The sequence below is a fragment of the Cicer arietinum genome, chromosome 6 (genome assembly GCF_000331145.2).
Source record: "Cicer arietinum cultivar CDC Frontier isolate Library 1 chromosome 6, Cicar.CDCFrontier_v2.0, whole genome shotgun sequence".
In the NCBI taxonomy this organism is placed as follows: Eukaryota; Viridiplantae; Streptophyta; class Magnoliopsida; order Fabales; family Fabaceae; genus Cicer; species Cicer arietinum.
The window spans coordinates 16,993,824-16,999,823 of NC_021165.2; positions in this window are offsets into that span (position 1 = coordinate 16,993,824).

A 6,000-nucleotide genomic window follows, 5' to 3' on the forward strand; every position below is an offset into this window, starting at 1 on the left:
ATTCTGAAAATTAAAATTCTTAACTTTTTCAATAAATAACTATTTTATTTAAAATCCTTAAACAAGGCTCTTAAACACTTTTTAACAAAACTTTATTTATTATATGCACTAACATCTTGTTAATATTTTGATATTTAGAAGTGGTTGTTAATTTGTTATTATGATTCAGGATGATTTTCTTCATTTTATACAAGTTACTTTTATTGAAAGAAGTTACCAACAATCAAATTTTAAAATAGATCTTGACAAGCGTCTAAATATTTTTATAACACTTGTTAATAACTTAAAAATCGAGACTCTTTCAAGATAAGTCTTAACTTCCGTGTAGTAAAATTAAACTATAAATTAACTAATAGTTGAAAAGTTGACTGATAGTTGAAAATTTAATTAATTAAAATTAAAGTGTTTGATAAATTTAGCTTTATATAATATAAAATGACATAATTATTTAATTTAAAAAAAAAGGACATTTTTATCCAATCTCTTCCGAGTATTGTTTTACTCAATTTTTTTTTAATCAATTTTTTGACTTAACTTTATTTATTTATTTATTTTTTTGTTTTTTTCTACTCCATATTCTCATCTCTCCAATAACATTATTCTTCACATCTCATATATCTAAAACCCTAATTTCAAGTTTTTTTAATTGGTTCAGCTTCTATTCGTCTAAGTTGTCGCTTTCATATCGTTTAATTTTTCAATTTGTCATTTCATTTAAATTCGACTTGGAAGAGGATACCTCGACGTAGTGATGCCCTAATTACTCCTCCAACCTTAGATATTCCTTGGTAACCTTCCTTTCATTGTTGAATTAATTGAATGTAATTAGTGTGTATGTATGTTGTACCACTCCAAGAACTCATGTTAGCAATGCGCTCACTACTTGTTTCATGATTTCTCAACTTATAACTAATATTTATCATGTTAGCAACATCTTCACTACTTATCTCATGATTTCTCAATTTATAACTAATATTTCTCTAATCCCTACTAACTTAATTCACCAATTTACTTGTTATAGGAAGGATAATAAATAATTTGTAACAACAACAAACTAAGAAAAAAGGTATTGTAAAGATTCATTTTTACTTATTTATTTATAGACTCTTTTGCGATTCAATAAAAGTTTTCTCTAAGTCTAATTCATATTTTTGAGTTGACATTTATATCTTAGATTATTTATTAAATTAATATTGTATAATATTTCTTTAATAATTGATAATAAAGTGAAGTTGTAAGCTAGTGGACGAAAGTGTAGTGAGTGAGAGAACACTGAATAAGTTGAGCAGTTATTTTGTATTACAGGATAAAAATAATAAAAATAAAATAATAAAGTTATAAATGAAAGAAAATGTAAAGAGCTATAAGCTGTAAACTAGCTTATTGACATTACCAAACATCGTTATAGATAAATAAAAAGCATTGTTATAGATTACATTGGACAATACTTTTTAAACCTATATCAATACATTAAACAACGCTTTAAAATATGTTGTTTTATTTAACTTATAACAATACAAATAAAGTAAATATATATATCAAATTCGTAACGATTGTATCTCATATATAAAATAAAGATTATGTTGTATATATCATCATCTTAACTGTCTTAGTCATCTCATATGCAACCTTCTAACAAACACGACTAATTACATCAAATGAGAGGTCAATATATACCATCAATGATAAAATTAAAAATCAATATTACAGTAAAGGATAAAACAATCAATACAACACTAAATTACAAATTCGTCACATGATTCTTCGTTCAACCACACATTGACATTGATCTTCCTTAACTTCAGTTAATTGATTTTCAGAGTAACTCGGACATTTGAGTTCATCAAAATCCTGCAAGTTAAATATAAGACAACTAAGTTAAAATAATGAAAAGAAAATATTAAATATTGAAATAATATAAAGAATATTGAATTGAATTAATATGTCGTATTTGGAATTAAATTTTGATTAGAAGTGACAATCTTTTTCATGAACCTCATAACATAGTACCGACAATTTATCTCTTTTTTGACGAAGACACTAGACAAGTAAAAATATATACATCAATGCAATGATTTATACGACAAAACTTGAATCCCATGTTAATTTTATAAGACAATTTTTTTGTCATTAATAATATTTATAATCACACACCAAATGTAATAGGTAGCTATATAAAACTTGTATTGGTCTCCACATAATGTTTTTCAATTTATTATTCGAAACTTGAGCCTCCACTTGAGTACGAAATATTAGGATAGCTCTAACAAAAAAATATATATAAATGAATATACTTAGAATAACCACACGCAAACAAACACATATATTTATACAAATTTTGATATAATTATATACTTACGTATGAAGCTTAAACTTCGGTTTCGAGTGATTTGTATAATCACCGTGTACTGAATCCAAATGATAAATTATTTCTAACGTGGCATGAATGACAATCAACACCCAATATCTCCTAAAACAAGAAATTCAATAATAAAATCAAGTATAAAAAGAGAAAATAATATACCATAAATTAAATTTGAAAGAAAATCCAACCTAAAATTATATAGTATAATAAACAACTTATCCGAATGATCTTTATTGTCCATCAACTACATAATCTTTGACCTGAGTTGGATCAATTTCAAACATAGATATATGATGTGGAGATATGAAGGATAATTTAATGATCAATCGACGCGGGCAAACCCGTTTTTCATACAAGTACCTTGAATGAAAATATAAACTCGAGTCACTGATTCATTTATACAAAAAAATAATTCATTCATCTAAAGTTATTTGAAATATCTTATAAATATGGCGATAATAGAAGTACCTATTTTTTGATGTTTGAAAAGCTCTATCATTTTGCTCTTAACTAATAATTTCTACAAAAGAAACACCAAAAATATTTTTCTCCGTTTGTATTTCACGTATGTCTGCATCTGTAGACATATTTGTTTCTACAAATGTTTCAAGATACTAGAAAAACTGAGAAACATGTGCACGACCCTTTTTAGGGGAAAACTTTTGAAGTCATGATTTCGCAAGGCCTTGTTTTGGCGTTACAATCGACATATTGATAGGTCCAACCTTCTTATTTTGTCTGACTTGTTGTAGTTTTTGTGTTTGAATCTAAAACACCGTGAATAGAAAAATATGATAGATTTGCATGTATGAGGTTTCTATCCTTGGAATTTGAGACATGCAATGCTTCTACTACTAGGGTGACATTGCTATTTTGCATAGTACTTTTATCATCTTGCTCTTTTGTATAAGATGTTTAGTTATTAATTGCATACTCAGTGTAAGAAAATACATGTAAACTCGAACTATATGCTAACCATTTCAATCTTTCAAAAATTGAAGCAACATCTACGAACATCTTTCAATAAATATCATTTTTGAACCATGTTATAAAACTTCAAATTATGTTCTCGTGCTATCCAATTTTCCTTTTTATTCGAGTTCAAACTCCTTAGATACTTCTTGTACACTTCAACATATTGCTCAACTTCATCGACATTGTGCAAAACATAAAAATGTGGTTGCTCCCATTTTGTCCTTGATATGGACGCAATTTTATTTCCAAGGTTTAAATATATCTTTGGTCTCTGTAAATATACCACTTTTTGATTTTTAGTCCATGTAAGTTTTTTTGTTTGGATTTAGCACATGTAAAATCGGAGACGATCGACTTTGATCCCTAAGAGCTGGCAAATAGTCATGGCGCTATAAATGCACACTAAAACATAATCTTTTATAATATATTAAAATTAAAATATTTATATGATTGATTAATAAATTTATTTATTTATCATTTAATAATTAGTGTTATATCGATAGGTGTTACATTTAGGACACTCTTTTAAAGATGCATATTCATTTCAAAACAACATGTAATCATTAGGACAAACATGAATCCTATAATAACTCATGCTAATAGAACACAAAATTCTTTTGGCCTCGTAAGTTTGATTAGGAAGAACATTATCATTGGGCAACATATCTTTCAAAAGGGTTAAAAAGTTTGTGAAGATTTTATCAAACTATCAATTGTTCGCTTTTAATTTGTACAACTTTAATACTACAGATAATCTTGTGAATTTATTACAACCATCATATAATAGTTTATCTGCATCACTTAACAACCTCTCAAACATTTCAAGATAATTCTGAAGATCTTCTTCAATCACATTTGTGATCTCTTTAACTCGATCACAATCATAAGTATTTGTGTCAAAATTGTTTGACACATATTTCACATTATTCCCCCAAGTCAGTGTTCTCGTTACATTTTTCACTGTGCATTGTCCAACATGTATAGCTTCAATCACATTTGTTTCTCCCTAAATGACAATCCAACTGAACTCGATTAACCCGATTTTCATAATAGCAATCTAAGCATGGATAAATGATTCAACTAGGTTCTTTGGCATGTTTCATAGCAACTTCACAAACTCTTTTTACTCTGTTTTTATATTTTTTTTGACAATCGATTGACATACATCCATCTTTTATCCAATGTTTCTTTAAAATTACTTTAACAAAAGGTTAAAAGTTTATACCTACAAAAATGTTGCAAAAAAAAATTTAGTTAAGATAAACTCTAAGACACAATAAATATGAGTGTTTTTGTAACGTATTTTTATTACTGCATTCTTATTGGTCTCTCTCTATTTCCTTAGTTAAACAACAACAAATATCAATCCAATGACAAACAATAACATATCTTACTACTTTCTTATAGTTTTCTCAATGACAAACAACAAACCAATGACAAACAACAATTAAAATATTTTTGTTATTGCATTCTTATAGTTCTCTCTACGACAAAACAACAATATATGCATCAATTCAATGACAAAGAGCAACATAAAAACAATAACAAAAACAGAGTTGACATGCAAACAACAATTCAAATATTTTCTCTAATAAATTTTTAGAGACTTACAAACTTGAGAGGAGATGTTTAGTGTCTGAACATGGATGAAAGTAGAGTTATGATCTTACTTTAAATTTGGCAAAACATGAAAACGAACAATAAATTAGCAGTTATAGTTAATCAATGTAAAATGACGAGTTTTTTATTTTTTTTATTTTATAAAAGGTTATAGAGACCTACAATTGTGGAAAGGTGCTAATGGTTGGTTTCTACGTTTTGCATTTGCGTTAATGGGTTGTGCGTTAATGGGTTTCTAGTGGTTTGCGTTTCAAGAAAAACAAGAAGCTAAGGGTTGGTAGTTTGCATTTTTGGGTTTCTAGACTGGTGATTTGTGTATTTGGGTTGGTGGTTTGCGTTTTTGTGTTTCTGGTGGTGGTTTGTGTTTTTGCGTTTTTTTGCTTCAATTTTTGAAAGATAAGCGAGGAAGGTGAAAGGTTTTGACTAGAAGAAGAATGAAGAAGGATTTTGCGAGGCACAATTTCATTATATCTCGTTTTTTAATTTTTTTTAATTTTTTTATAGACAACACTCTTAAGAAAATGTTGTCTAAGATACACTAATTGTTTTTAATAAGACCATATACAACGCTTCTTCAAAAAAGCGTTGTCTAAAGTTTATAATTTTTTTTATAAGATCTAAGACAACAATTTTTGGGAAAAGTGTTGTATAAGATACACCAACTTTTTTTATAAGACCCTTAGACATCGTTTTTTTAAAAAAGTGTTGTCTAAGATTCACCAAAAAAATTTATTTTTTGTTACAAGACCTAAGACCGCTCTTGTTAGAAAAGTGTTACCTAAGGGGCTATTTAAAGTTCCATATTTTGTAATACATATAACAATTAATAGCGTTTTTTTATGTAAAAAAAAAAGCTGTAAAAAAAGCGTTGTTATATAAAAAAATTATATTAAAAAATACAAAATTTAAATTTTTAAAGAGTTAATTACACAAATTTTAATTTACTTTAATATTATATTTTTATATTTGAATTCTTAGCAAATCTTCTCTAGACATTTGTTAGGCATTGCCTTTAAACTTTACACTCTCCAAAAAGAAAT